Source organism: Sebastes fasciatus, chromosome 6 (genome assembly GCF_043250625.1).
Source record: "Sebastes fasciatus isolate fSebFas1 chromosome 6, fSebFas1.pri, whole genome shotgun sequence".
NCBI classification, from domain to species: Eukaryota; Metazoa; Chordata; class Actinopteri; order Perciformes; family Sebastidae; genus Sebastes; species Sebastes fasciatus.
In genome coordinates this window covers 19116576-19132947 of record NC_133800.1, presented here as the reverse complement: position 1 = coordinate 19132947, position 16372 = coordinate 19116576, and positions in this window count along the sequence as shown.

Sequence of the window (16372 nt, the reverse complement as noted above, 5' to 3'; positions counted from 1 at the left end):
TATCTCTACAAATCCTCCATTGATTGTCAATACAAGTAATGCAATCTCTATAACAACATTTCTGCAGTTTTTTATCTGAGCAACACTGTTAAACCTACAAATGTCTGTTTACACTAACATCAACGAATTTTGGCTTCTGCCAAGCTACACTCACAATGTGTAAATCTTCATTCACGAAACACCAAATTATGTAATTGCAGCAGAGTAAACCTTTCTTCCACTCTCGTCCTCATTCTGTCATCTTGCACAGTTTGTAGCGAAGGAGAAGAAGCGTTCTGTGTACCCAGTCGAAACAAAAGGCCCCTCAGATAATCTTAAACATCAGACTAACATGCAGTTCGCTGGTGCACAAGCAAAAAAAAAAAAAAGTAAATTTTAGTAAACTGGTTAATTTTTGTTAGAATCTATCATCATAATCATATTAAGTAACAGTAATTCATTATATTCTGTGGGTGGTATCGGTGGCTTATCAGTGAGGGTTGGCGGTGGCGTATTGGGCACAAGTGGTACCAGAGCCTGCACAGAAAGGGGAAATGTGTTCTTCGTAATGCTGGAGGTTGTGGTGGGTTGGGCGGGGGAATGTGTGCACGTCTGTTTGTTTCTCTGTCTGTCTGGGTTTCAATCTGAACCTACAAGTGTTCGGAGGGTTTGAGTGTGTTGGAAACCCCCTCTCAGTCCTGACTGTCTGTCCAGCTGCTCTGCAAGAAGACAGAAGTGTTGAAACACTTCACTTCCTGAGATGCAGCAGACATCGGGGTCGGCCTGCCTGGTTCTTCTGTGTGCTCGGTGTGTGTTTCTTCGTGTTCAAGTATGAATTTGGGGGGATATGACAAGTCTTTCTATATTTTACGTGTTCATATTATTATGCTTTTACTTGTTTTTCTGTCAGTCATACAGTTTTTAATGACGCATAGTTACTATACAGGAAAGGCGAGCGTAAAGGACACGTCGTCTGCAGCAGCTTCCCTTACATGTGCACTTCCCGTCTCGCTTCCTCTTAAACAGAGACGGGGTCTTTCGGTCTTTTATCACTATATTGTCATTGTCTGTACTACTACCATGTACGTATGCGGCGGTGGCACATTAGGACATGGTAAACCTCAGTGACAAAGCACTTCTCTAAACTTGTTTTTCAAATTAGTATGTGGTTTGCTATATTTTTAGTAGGGCTGTCAATTGATAAAAATATTTAATTGTGATTAATCACATGTTTGTCCATAGTTAATTGCGATTAATCACAAATGAATCACACATTTGAATCTATTCAAAATGTAACTTAAAGAGAGATTTGTCAAGTATTTAATACTCTTATCAACGTGGGAGTGGGCAAATATGCTGCTTTATGCAAATGTATGCATATATTGGTTATTGGAAATCAATTAACGACACAAAACAATTACAAATATTGTCCAGAAACCCTCACAGGTATTGCATTTAGCATAAAAAATATATATAAAAAACATGCTCGAATCATAACATGGCAAACTCAAGCCCAACAGGCAACAACAGCTGTCAGTGTGCAATGTGATTATCATAAAGTGGGCATGTCTGTAAAGGGGAGACTCATGGGGACCCATTTTCATTCACATATCTTGAGGTCAGAGGTCAAGGGACCCCTTTGAAAATGGCCATGCCAGTTTTTCCTCGCTAAAATTTAGTATAAGTTTGGAGCATTATTTAGCCTCCTTCGCGACAAGTTAATATGACATGGTTAGTACCAGAGTCCTTAGGTTTTCTAGTTTCATATGATACCAGTATCTTTACTCTAGCTTTAAAACTGAGCCCGCTACAATGTAAAATCCACAGGTTGCGTTAATGCGTTAAAGAAATTAGTGGCATTAAAACGAATTTGCGTTAACACGTCATTATCGCATTAACTTTGACATCCCAAATTTTTAGTGAATTTGCGCTGTAGTGTGCATCGGTGCTTTATGGACATTGTATCTTTAGCATATTTGACGCTTAGAATTTCCTTTGTTTTCAATCATTATCTTGCTGTATGTCCTGTATGTGGGAAATAGCATGACTAATGTGCATTGTGTTATCTGCAGAGTGACAGTAAAAGCAAATGCATACAAAATCTGAGTACACAGTGCCTATGTGTGTCTGTTTGTGTGTGTGAGCATATGCGGATGACGTGTGCCTGCGCACGTACATGAACGCACGTGTGTAATGACAAGACCCGAGACAAGGGATGCCCTGCAGCTGCTTGTTCCATCTGATGAGGCAGAGAGTCAAGCTCTGATAGATTCCATCTACCTTGCCTTAACCTTAATTTGCCAGGATGCAGCACGTCAAACAGCCTCAGGACCAATGGAATCTGTCAGCCAACTTCAAAAATGTTTTTTCATTTCTTCCTCTGCCGTAACAAAGGGGTTCAAACGTGCATCCACTCAAGCAGCAAGAGATCTCTTATATCCTCTCTCGTTTGCATGTCTCCTTCATGAGGCGTTCCGTTAAGAGCGCTCGGGTGTTTTGCTCCGAGGAAGCCGATGTTGACACTGAAAGTGGTTCAAGGTCTTTTCTTTTTAAATGTTTTTTTTAAGTACCAACCTGTTGGTCATTGGCACATTTTTGTGTGTTATATCTGTGACAAAAAATCTAAAGATCCAAACTTCATAAACCAGATAATTATGATTACTTTACTTTCTACATACAGTATTACAATAATCTATAACCCACACTGATGTGACCAGCATGCTGCATTCACGTCAACTTGCCATCCATCTTAGTGCGGCATATATGGCATATGTGCTTTGTGTAAAATGCACTTCATTAAAACACATTTGATATGATTCTCTGCATTTGCTGTTTCCAGGGTGTTGATCTCAGTTGAAAAGTTTTGGTCTTCTAATGCTGGCTTGTCATGAACTACAGAGACCGACATTCTCAGTTCCCCAATTCAGCAGCACATTGTAATTGTTTTTTTTACTGGCAGCACACTGTTAGTCACACTGATAATGTAACTGGTAACTGCTCAGTGAAAGATGACTTTAAATCCATAAAATAGTTTAATTTCTTAGTACAGTTTTTTGTTATTTGCCTTGCACCGTGTGCGTGCATGAGCGTTGTGCGTGCATGTACTGTACGTGCAAGCGTGCGTGTTTGTGTGTCTGCGTACAGCTGTTTGCTTCTTTCCACAGAGTGCCTCTGTGGTTGCCTCCTTGGCCCTCGATGCCGGAAGTCCCCCACCAGTCGCATGTGACATTGGTTCCTGACACCCTCGTGTTTACAGTGAGCGCAGACGGACGCGGTCCCCTCCAGAAACGTTTGTCCTCAGTAAAAGAGGAGGTGTTTGTCCTCCCGAGCCTCTTGGGAAATTGTCCACGGCTCTCGTTAAGCGGCTCCAGACCACACCGAAAACACAGCCCTGTCCACAACAGATGTTTGTTTTGCGTCGACTTTGCTCTGTTGCGCTCGGAGCATAAGAATAGAATCCTTATGGAGGCTGCTGTCCACATGAGCCACTTTGCTGTGGAGACTGTGGTTGGTGGATTGTATCAACAGCGAAAATGATCCCCAGACCCCTTGTTTAAGTCATTTTATTGTACATAAAGATTTCACACTTAAGACGCTCTTATGTCCACTCCAGAAAATAGCTAAACATGGGAATAGATAAGGAAAATAATATTCAGTCAATATGCATTCCTGATTGAGCGTTTCTGTGAGGAAAAGTCTTTGTATAATCTTAAAAGGAGAGAAGGTTAAAAGATAAAGAAAGCAAAAAGAGAAGGAGGAAAGGGAAATATGGCCCAGTACATTACCACCAGCCAGGTCATTAATGAGCATTGCTCATGCTGTCATGGCAACTATTATCACAGTGATGTCGCTAATGGCATCTGAGACAGAGCAAGAGAAATATGTGAAAATTATTGTCAGATTCAATTAGGATCCTTCCGTCTGAACTCAGCTGGTCCTCCTCCGGGCCCCTCATTGATTAGCTATCAAATTGAAAGAAGAATGGGAATGCTGGAGCTCAGACGCCCTGATGTGAGAGTCATCACAGGAGCTTGACGCTCACTGATAGAAGAAGGCTGACCCTATCCAGCAACCTTAATCACCGTCATTGCTGACACATTTCTGTTAGTTGTAGTGCAAACTATCATCTGCACTCGGAATATAATTGTTCTGACAATGCCTGAGACGGCTGGTGTGTCAGTGCCGAGCGTTTCACCACATTGTTTGGAACAAATCTGTGCGCAGTCAAGAAATGACAAGATCAAGTTGATTCACACAACGTTGTTAATACAATTTGACATAATTAAGTCAAAAAACAAATTATTCTCTTCTCTTTTTAATTTGGAGTTTGTATTTTTGTTTAGGCCCCAAATTATAGGCCTATCACTCCGAACGTTTACCGGGAAATAATGAAGCATGGCTCGAGGAAATGGTGTGCTGAGAATGATGTCAGCTTAATGAGAACCATATTGGCCCGATGGGCAGGTGGTTTTGGTGAAAGGGAACAAGTGAAAAACAGCGTGGATGTTTAAGAGCTGGGTGCTGGAGCAATCTGGATTGATGAGTCCCGTTTGGTCAACATGTTTGTGCGCTCTGGAATGCATGAGGTTGTGGTGGCGGGCCACATTAGAGGGGCCGGCCTGGATGGCCAGATTCCTGTGGTCAGACAACGACAGAGCTTCTTGCCCCCGTTTCAAAAAAAAAAAAAGAAGCAAAACCTCACTCGTGTTTGCTGGCCTGCTGTCGACAATAAACTCTCAACTCAAAGAACACTTTAGCTAGCTTTCAAATTGCCTGACTATTTTAACATAGAGGTATATATGTTCCAGTATAGCAAGCCTGGGTCTCATTATGTTCTTCCAACGGAAAGTCTTCCATAAAAGACAGGATTTTGACATGGACACGTGTTAATAAGAAAGAATAAGGACATTTTCTTCTCTCTGAGTGAACATCAGTATGGTACGTACTGTATGTGTATATTTAGATTAATAACCCACTATGTCTACAACCTGACTGTGAACCACAAACTACAACACAACCATGCCAAAACTAACCTTTTAAGGTTGTTGGGATTGTATCATTGTACCCAATCCCTTTCAAGATCATGTGACGGCAGTAATTGCAGGTTATCGTGTGAGTGTCTTCAGGAAAACCTAAAGGCAAGTGGACAATGTGGCCTGTGTTTCTACGTTTGTGGCTTTTTACATTGAAATTGGAGTGTAAAGATTTCAATGTAATGAAACTGAGAGAATATTGCAGAATCACTCTCCATGTGTGCTGAAATGTAATCCAGCTCGGAGGCAACAGTCATAGTGGTCAGTGTTAATGTAGCGGTCGCAATGGAAACGTTGTGTATCGGGAGTCTGTGAATCCTGGATTTCACAGAGAGCAGTTCCAGTCTAGACTGGATCTTCTCAACCCCAGGGGGGGTCACAGTCCAAGATTTTCACCCAGGGATGGTTGGCTTCCCCTGGGACTAGCGTGCTTCATTCTTTGGCTCAGTCATCCAGCCAGCTCTTATGGGATTGTCTAGTTTGCCTGGGTGGGGGCAGCGGTCAGTCCTGTGGCGGCTGGGGAACACAGTGGTCTGCCGCCTTCATTCTGTGGCAGAGATCGTGATCAGGGTCAAAGGAAGAGACGTAACAATAAGGTTGCCTTTCCTCTGATGTAAACACAGAGCCTTTGATGTTTGGCGTGTTTTTGAATGTGGGTTTGACATGATGGTGGAGCGCCTTCTTGTCTGGAACGTGTGGGAACTACTGTGTCTTACCTTCCTTTATCTTTCCTTTTCCACGTCCTTCTCTTATCCTCTGTCATCAACACCGTATGACTTAATTTTAAGACAATGGAGTTCAATGAAAATCAGCTGTCCTAGGGAAAATACTTCAACTTCAAACCTGCAGTAGGCAGAATATTTTTGGCATCATTGGGCAAAAAATTCATAATAACCTTTTAGCATATTGTTATTGAAATGCTCTGAGAGAAAACTAGACGTCTTCACCTCCTCATGGCTCTGTTTTCAGGCTGTAAAAAAATCTAGTGTTTTGTGTAGTATAGTGTTTTAGCATGATTGCATGCCTTTTGTATCTAGTGTCTCAAATGTTTCATATGATTCATATTTGATCAGCGCTGCTTAGTTTGACCGTTTGATTGGAGTTTGCGAGTGATTGACAGCTGCTCAGAGACAGCAGCTGGGCTCTGATTGGTTGTTATCCTCCGTTCTGTGAAATGATCTTGCAGATGCCATTAGGAGCGCCATCAGATTACCAGTCTCATGTACCACTGTCAGTATATAGTTGACCGTTTTAAAAAAAGTTATTTTTTATAAATCATATTTGCTCCATTTCTACCCACTGCAGCTTTAAGTCTGCCACAGGTGCTGCAGACATTTTAGTAGCAGACACAGAAGTTGCTTTTTGTTCATATCTTATAATAATACATTACACGTTGAATGGCTTGGCTTTTAAATGATGCAGACCAAATAACTGCTATTATTTCATGCAACCGTGCACACAGCATGACGTGTGTGCACGGCAGGGCTTTTCTTTGAAATAGGGGCTTTCAAATTATTTACAGGCCGAAACCCAAAATTATATGAGGTGAAGCAAACCTGCTGCTTTCTTGCAAAATGGGAAATTCCTCTGATTCTTGTGGATGCTTTTGAAGGTTTCCCCCTTCCCCTTTTTTTAAACTGTATCAGCTTAGTGCAAGTGGTGATTTCAGAGTAGATGGATAAGGTGATTGGGATCTAATAACCACAACAAATGCCCGTTCCACATTAGAGCCATTACTAAATACTCCCATTCTTCTCCGTTTGGCAGGGCACACAACCTCACTGTTCAGTCCTCATGCTTCTCATATTGACACAAATCATTTCCACACTGACAAACCATACAATGTTGCGAGCTGCCACTCATAATGAGTGACATGTCTTAGCTGGGGCTAATATTATTACAGATAAATAAAGAGGATGTGTAATAATCCATACATGTTATTATCCCATTATGAAATTCTAGCCTGTGGCACAGCCCTTAGGAAACTTTTAGACTTGACTGTGTTTGCTCAGGGCCTATTAATAAACTCGCCTTTGAATGATGGAGTGTGTCCCGACCAGACAGCACATGTTGGTGATGAGAGAGAGAGAGAGAGAGCGAGAGCGAGAGAGAGGAAAGTTGACTGGACCAGGGAGGCAGGCTACCACAGCTCTATTACTATTTACAGAAGAAGTATACCAAGTCCGCTTGTTCAGACAGACTCTTTCTCTCTCTTTGTGGCTGGATGGTGCCACCACACCACACCACGCCATCCTATTACATCCATTACAGTGGCCCCGCTGCAGCCTCCACCTCTGCTCTTTCCTCTCACACCAGCTTCCAGCCCGTTGCCACTTCATCTACTCCAACAGTGTTGGCTTCCTCGTTTGTCTCACAACCCACTTCCCAGTCCCGGTTCACTGGCCTTTACCACAGTACACCCACTGGCTCAAATGGCTTACGAACAAAGCATACTTTTCACATTATAAAAAAAAAAAAAGAAGGAAACGCTCATTTAAATGCAAACCAGTGTATTTGCGTAATAGCAGGGTAATTACACTGAAGAAAGGGCAACGTAATTTGAATGTTGGTATATGCAGTGACATGGAACATATAAGTATTGCTTTAAAGAATCTGTCCATCCGACAAATTCTTTACACAAACAAGAGAAAGGGTACATTATTATATATTAAATCACAGAGTAAGAATAGATTCTCTGTGTTTACAGTAGATCTATGCACAAGCTCACATTCCAGCAAGCCCCTACAAACAGTTTGACCTCTAGGACAGATGCAACCATCGGGCTGGTCTGGTTGTACGCAAGTCTGGGTGGAGGAATTTAAACCCTGCCACCAGGAATGCTTTTCCCCGTATCTCCACATTCCGAAAGCAGATGACACACATTCCCAAACGTTTCACCCCGGCGGCTTCTTGAAAGCATGTATCCGTCATAACCGCCCCTCACACGGTGTCCAAAGCTAAACCTTTAATCAAAGGCCACACTTTGGCAGGGAAAAGTATTTGGTACTGGTTAAGTATCTTTTGATCCCGGGGCATGGGATGAGTAAGAGGCCAAAACAGCGACAGACACGGCGTCTGCTTTGGGCGCGGTGATCACACGCCTTTGATGAGACGACGAGAAGAAGAAGAAGGGGAGAAAAGTGGTGGCGGATGTGATTTTGGCGAACATGCAGTCACACACTTGCTTGCACAAGTGCTTGTAGCCGTGTATGGTTGTGCCCTCCTCTCCCGTCAACACAGCACACTGCAGGCGCTAACAATAGAACACACCTGTTGGTCATTACTGCAGAGACACCAGACACCATGCAGACGCACCAGGCTCACTCCCAGAATCCCCACAGGGGGGCCTGCATGGCTGCTGCTGACACACAGTAGCTCGTGGAGAGAGACACTTTCCGGACAGATGCACACCCATCTAGAAGCACATATATATTCACACTCAGCTCCACACAACAACAGAAAACACAGACACACAGTGACCTACAGGCTACTTTGTGTTTGAGAATCATCGAGGTATTTAGTCTGTAGTCTGTCCATCCATCCGCACATCCCTTCAATCCCATAAAAGGCATCGTAACTCCATGTCCCCTGTGTATGTGTGTGATTGTGGGAGTCGGTAAAGGCCCACACAGGCGGTGCTAGAGACTGATAGGGTGGAGACACTCGCAATGCATGCAGTTAGCTATGTTAAATAAATGACACAAACAAAGAGTCACAAGGGCAACAGAAGGGGTTCAGGACAAATAGAAACTGGGCACATATCAAAGTCTGTCTTGCAGCAACCTCTCTGTACAGTATAAGACCTCCACAAGGACTGGTAAGACTTTGGAAAGACCACCAACATCCCCCATTTGCTCATGTCTCACTTCTGCTCCCATACCAGGTCCCATGCTATCGCCACCCATGGTCAGAATGCAAACTGTTGGGAAGTGGACAGGGGGAATTCCCATATGGACCAGATTAGAAATATCAAACCCATCTCTGGGGTATATCCAGTTAAAGCAACAAGCAGAACTTGAATATCTCAAAGTTTCTTATTAGTAGTGAGTAGTGTGATGCCAACAATATTATCATTTTAAAAGCAACAGTTCACCAAAGAATTAAAGATTTGTCATCATTCATGTACGTAATATGAGGGAGCAAGATGCTTTATTAAGAACACTCAAGACCTTTACACCATGTTTGTATTTTTCGTATGCATCTGATAAAAAGTTACTCGCAGAAATCTTGCACACTGAGTCCGATGCATTTTATTATTCTATTTGTTGCCGAAATTCGCAATACAAGACAAAACTGAATTAATTCCGTGGGTGCAATAGATAGCGCTGATCCCGAACAGGGCTAATGAATGAATGACATTAGTAAGAAGCTATCGTTTAGCTGCCTAGAGCACAATCACTACCGTTTAATCTTACAATCCTACATCCTTTGTTTTGCTATCATCCACGATTCCAAGCTGTTCTGCAATCACCTACATTACACAGCTCTGTATTCTTTTATTTAATTATCGTAAAGTGCTTTGTGCTTGGAGATGAAGGAATGTTTATCAGATGCCATTATGGATGATGACGTTTGCACGGACGTAGGCGCTGAGTGGTCCAAAAAAACAGAAAATCGGTCCTGTTCCCAAAACTTTAATGACAGACGAAAGTTTCGGTATGAAAACGTGACTGACACAACGTGAGGTCATATTTATTTTTAAACGAGCTCCAATTTCAAATGAAAAATACAGACTTGGTGTGCAATTGGACAACATCTACTGTAGAAGCTAATATAACCTTAGAATATAACATTTGTTGATTGACAGTGCAAAGTTTGGGTACACAGCGATGAAGTAACTTTTGGATATTTGCAAATTTTGGAACTCACAAGAATCACGTCTACTTCAGCGGTCGTGTTTACAGTGAAAATACTGCAGTGTGCTAAGCCTGTATGTTGTAGACATTCAGTTTTATCGGTGTTTAGCCAAAAATGAAATATTGAGTCTATTTGTTAACGGCTGTATGTTGGCTTCTGTGCACTTTAAACTAAATACGAGCTTTTTATGTTATAAACAGTGAGATAATAGCTGCCTGCCTCGACAACTGGAGCTTTTAACTTTCCTTGTATATTTTGGACGCTATTCTTCCGACCATCTTGTATCCCAAATTCTGGCAAGAATAAAGGCACATTTTATGAACAGACTGGGAATGTGAGCAGCTAACCCAAATCAGAGAAAATATGAAAATATTGCTTGATTGTCTATGAACATTTGTCAGCTTAGTGCTCACAATTAATTTACAGTCCATCCACTTACAAAAACCAAACCCCGTCCTCTTTTGTCATCCCCAGAAATCAATTTAGGAACCAGAGAATGGCCTCTCTGGCCCACTCATTATCCTCGCACACGATGTTGCATTTGTAATTCTCATGTAATCAAAATTGTCATTGATGTGTGCTCTCGTCCCTCTGGCAAGGCAATTCATGAAACATAGAGGTAATCACAATAACTGTGTAGTGACAGAATATGCTGATTATGTGATTAAGTGTGCATGTAATTGGCATTATTGTTATTTTTAGCTAGAAGTTAATTGCTAATGGAGATCTTAGTAATTGGATCACCGAATGGCAACACTGCAAATCTATTAGCTCCTAATAATTGCTGCAAAGTGAGAACAGAGAGAGTGGGTGGAAGGTGTTTATGGGGGGATAAGTGGCTGTCTCTGTGCTGTAGAGGGGATACAAATAGCATATTTGTCAAATTTTGAATTTACAGCATTACACTTAAAATGAGAAAAGGTGAAGTAGGTGGTAAGATGGGTACCAATTTAAGTTTTTTTTGTTGTCGGTATTGTGTGTTCATATTCAGAAGGACATCAGTGAGCGCAGGAGAATGCACGTTTGAGGATGGCAAATATATGAGCCGCCGGAAAAAGAGAAAAGAAGAGCTGAATAGAAAGAGAAACAGAGAGAGAGAAAGACGGGAGCCTGCGCTGTATCATTTGACAGGGGACCTCTCCAGTGCTATCAGATGGAGGCGTCAGAATGATCAGTCTCACACACACACACACACACACACTCTCTCTCTCTCTCTCTTTCTCTCTTTCTCTTGTCTCCTTCCAGAGCAGGGACCAGCCGTTCGCTGATAGAACAGGCCCATTAGGATCCTGCTATCGCCCTCCACAGCGTGGAGATTGAAAGGCCCTGATAGCTGCTCCGCGATCCCCACAGTCCCGGGAAAATCACTCCGTATCAGTCATTGGATCCCTTTGCTTGAGACAGAGAGGGAAGGAGCAGACAGAAAGGGAGAATGAAAGGCAGGTTAGACACCTAGTGAGAGTTAAAGAGGGGAAAACACGACGAAGAGAAAGCTGAGAGGGAATGACAGAGACTGTCAAAGAGGGGGGGGGGAATTCAGAGAGAGACAAAAGGAAGAAGAAGTGTGCGAGTCTTTGTCTTACTGCCTACATGCTGTTTACCAGAGGAGACAGCAGCAGATATCAGGAAGAGCCTTTCTGAAGTCAAAGCTTATACCATTTGACAGAATAAGAATCCCATCCTCCAACACAAAGTGTCAGGATTTTATGCGTCTCGCAGTGACACAAAGTAAAGATTTCAGATGTAGGCGACAGCGTGCTTTCCTGTACAGCGCAGTTATCCTTCTGCTTTGTACGGCGGCCATCGTCTCCTCCTCGCCATGCCTACAGGGAAACCCAGTCATTTAGGCTGCGGGGCAAAGGGTGTGCAGGTCAGGTCGGAGCAGGGTGGAGGACGGGACGGGACGGTTGAGCGGGGGTACAAAGGCATGTCCTTGTATGGCCAAGACACTTGACTGGCGTGGCAGAGGCCAGCTCAGCGGTGCTAAGCTGTGTGGCCTCCTATCAGTGGGGACACAGGAGCAGCCAGATCCAGGGCACTTAGTGGATGACTTCCAGAGAACAGACCGGGATAAACTTTGTGTGTGTGTGATGGTGTGTAAAAACTGTCATGTAGGTACATTCATGTGCGAGCGTCGAAACCGTGCGTATAATGTGTGTGTAAGTTGGAAAAAAGGGGGTGCCGGGGTTCATCTGAGTCACATTTATGTCAAGAAAATTGACTCATTTAAGGTGGAAAACCACAGTTGTCTGGAGGAGCTGCCTGCAGCTTCTGATTGAGTGAATGAGTCATGCAGATTGAAATAGGAAGTCGGAGCTTCACTTGAAGTGAGTGACTCTGGATGTAAAAGCAAAGTTTAAAAAAACGCTGTATGCGCATACTGTATAAGAGTGTGTGTGTGTGTGTGTGTGTGTGTGTGTGTGAGAGAGAATCTGCTGTCCTCTGTCTGGTAGGGGAAGAGGCAAAAAAACAGTGTCTCTGGGATTTTGGCTGCTCTAATAACACCTTGCCATTGAGAGGCTAATGAAGCATGTCCGCTCTCTTCATCCTGACAGAGAATGAGAGGACACACACACACACACACACACACACACACACACACACACACGCACATACGCACACACACACACACACACAGGGTGATGCAGAACAAGAGCTCTCTGGAGGTCACTATAGCGAATGTGACTTCAAATATCTTTTGTGCATCTGCAGTAGAAAGAAAGAGCGAGAGGGGGAATCACGCAGGAATGACAGTATCCCAGCGGTTTGTCTTGCTTCGACTGTAAGGGTCGGTGGGTTTGTGGTGCTTAGACCTCAGGATGCCTCCTGTACCGCCCGGGGGGCCTGTTTGAAGAGCAAAGAGCTGATGAGGCTTCACTACGAAGCCGCATAGTGGTTTAACGGTGCAACTAATACGCCCAAGTCCCGGAGTCGACCCAGCCAAAGTAGCAATTCCACGGAACGGTAGATTTCTATTAATTAAATCATAATTGGGTTTTATATATTTATTTGGCGGAGACATTGGCAGGGAGAGGAGTAAGATTAGGCAGAGATTTGCATGTAAAATGTACGAGCTTCATTACACTACCTTGGCAAAGACGGAATAATTCGCCTGCCTGCGGGGCACACAGATGGCTCTGTATGTTTGCTAATTTGCTCTCCTTTCAAGGTCATTAGTTCTGTTTGGGGAACTATCGAAAAAGTTTATTTGAGGTGGGTAAGTTCCTGAAATGTTTGCAATGTGACAGCTCCTTTGTTGTGGGACTGAAGATTAGAAGCAAACTTCAACATCATCAGGTATCAGAATAACGAGAGGCTCTGCTAGAATACTGTAAGTAAAAATCAAATATTGAAACTAATATTACAATGCATCAAAATGTAAATATAGACACCCAATAAGAGGAAAAAACTGTTTTTGCAACACTGTCCATAGGTAACTCAGCAGTCGTGTAATATTTTGTTCTCACCAACACTAATGAGTGCTGTACAGACATGGTGTACTACCTGTATGTTATCTAAACAGCACCCAGCCACGTCTCTCTCGCGAGCTCATTACTCAGTGGAGGTCTGGAAAGCTGAATCAATTTTTCAAAGTGCAATATTCACCATTTTCTCTTCCCTCTTTAGACAGGTCCTGTTTAGTTTTCTTGTACAGGAAATGAGTTTTGACATAATGGATTTTTGCCCAGCATTACATAAACACTGACAGCACTGGCAGAGTGTGCGGGCGCAGGTTGCGAAGGCTTTTGTTTGCCCAAAGACCTACCGGCCCTCCTTTCACTCACATCTGGTTGTAAATAATATAGATTCATTACATTTTTTTTTTTAAAACATTTATTACAAACACAATATTTGCCTGACAGGGAGCTAGACAACTTTTTGGCAATTACAAATGAGCAGCACTGTAAATTCCATTCACTGCCATTTGTTGCTACAGTGTTTATTAAAAACATACAAACAGAAAAGTAAATCACGAGCCGCACAGCTTGTTGTTCTGTTACCTTTTCTTTGTAGTTTGAGTCTGAATCGTTGATGAGCAGAGTTTGATGACAGCTATCATTTCCAATGTTGCCTTTGACATTTGACGGACTACTTTAAACAAAGACCTGGGATTAAAACGCGGTAAAAACGTCTGAATCCACGAAAATCAAAGCCATGTCAGCATATTGTGAATGGAAATATATACGTATGTGGCTCCAGATTGGTCACGTCTTGTCAGTGGAATTGATTTAAAAACCCAAGAACACAATAGGATTTGTTAACTAGGGAATAAGAGAGATAGTTGTGGGCATGTATCTTTTGAGTATAAGGCGCATACTGTAAGTGTGATAATTCAAAATTAGCATGTCGAATGCTCTCTCTTCCGAGATAGGCAATAGCAGTGTGTCTTATAGGGCTATGTTTCATTTAATAATGAAATAGACGAGGGAAAAAGTTTAATCAGCCGGGGTATTATTGAGGATATAGTGCAGACGGTCTTGCATAGTAGACATAGAATAAAAAAGAATCACTTTTATTACTATCTAACTGCAATTAGTTTAACCCTTTTATCTCTCACCATTTGTAACGCTATTTGGACCATTTCACAGAGCCTGGAAATTTGGGCAGCAACAGTGAAATTGATATAGTGAGGGAGATACCATCAGCCCAGAGGGAAGGGTCGGGTGGGGGGTGGGGGGCCCTGCTTATTTCACAGTCTGTCCTTATGGCTTAAATCCAGCCAGCCAGTAGCCACGGAGGATTCTCTATTGTACAGTACCACATCATTTTTGCTTATAAATTAAAGCACATCTATTTATCTGTATATCTGTCTATCTATACTGTATATCTATCTGTCTATCTATCACACTTATTGACTAACTGAGTGTTGCATTTCACATTAGGGCTGTGTATTGTCAAGAATCTGGCAATACGATATCCCGATACAGGGGTTACGATTCAATATATTTTGATTTATTGCGATACTGTAAGCAAGGCGATATATTGTGATTTTTTAAAAAATCTAATTTTAGGAAAACTGTCATAGTATAAAGAACTCATCACCATAAACAGAAAATCGGAGTAAAAGTTTTTTCTTTGTACTTTTTAATGCAATCAGAACAGTGGGATTTGCATTTGCTTTTATCACAGTCTCTCCCTGTAACATCCAACATCATAGCAGCACTACTTTTTGTGCAATCTGAGCCACTGTCTGCCACGAATCTTTGCATGTAAACTATTAATTAAAAATTGATTATTGTTGGTGAGAATTGATACAGTATCATAAAACATATCACGATACTCATGTCTTTTGATATTTTCTTACAACCCTATTTCACATACAAATAATAACTCCAGACAAACACGGTCATTTAGGACACATACATAAGCCGGAGTCACCTAACTAAAAGGTCTGTCCTGTGCACTACAACCAAAACAGAGCTATATAAGCAACCCTTAAAGACAGGTCTGTGGTTGACAGGCCATAATCCAAAATACCTCCTGTTCCTCTTCATGAGATTCAGGAGATGTAAATTAAAATCTTCTCTTTCCAAATAATAATATGACTAAGACATCTCATTAGCATACAGTGCAGGGAAGAAGTCTTTAATGAAGGTATCAGAAGGATCTTATTGTCTGGGGATTAACATTTTCTTTTTCTTAAAAGCCATTATTCAACATTGACTAATGAACGTATTGTATTTATTTGTGTTATTTTTGGTCTTTTCTTCATGTTAATTGGCTGTTTTCATATTTCTTCTTTTTGTTTTTTTGTTGTTTTTTTTTCAAAATAGGGCATTGCAATTACTTCATTTTTTTTTTTTTGCCGTATAATTAGAGGTTAGATTTATTTGTTTATTTCAGTGCAACTTTAAACTTGAGATTGACAACAACTGAGAAATGATATGGGAGGCGTAGCTATCAATATGACATTTTCAGACCCTTGTTAAATGGAACAATGAGAAACATTTACAGTAAACATATCAGGTTGCTTATCGGACAAACGCAACACACAAACAATTGAAATGCTATGTATTTGGGTGTAAAAAGCATTGAATAACCCAGAAAATGCAAATCATTTAAGTCAAATCAGGTGATTAATTTCACTATGAAATTAATACAAAATGTCTTTACAATTGTAAACAAAGGGTGAAAGGCATATAGTACCCTCCTGTTCATGTATAGGCTGGCATTAATTCAATTAATTAAAAAACAGTTTAACCACAGCTCTAAACCATTACACATGTTATAGCTGTACAATGTCTGGTGAAACTAACCTAACCATGAGTTACAGTAAACCTGGAAAGAGATATAAGCACGACAATGCACGTCAAGGTGTCCTGATATAGAAAGAAGATCTTGGCAGAGGAAAGACACTGTGACTGTCCACACTAGGGATTAATCAACACAAAAGTTGCAACTTTGAAGCTAAAATAGCTCAAAGTTATTTTGCCTTGTTTGCCTCAAACTGCAGAAACAGGAAGTTCCGTCAAGATGCTAACACTGGCCTGGCAAAATCTGAC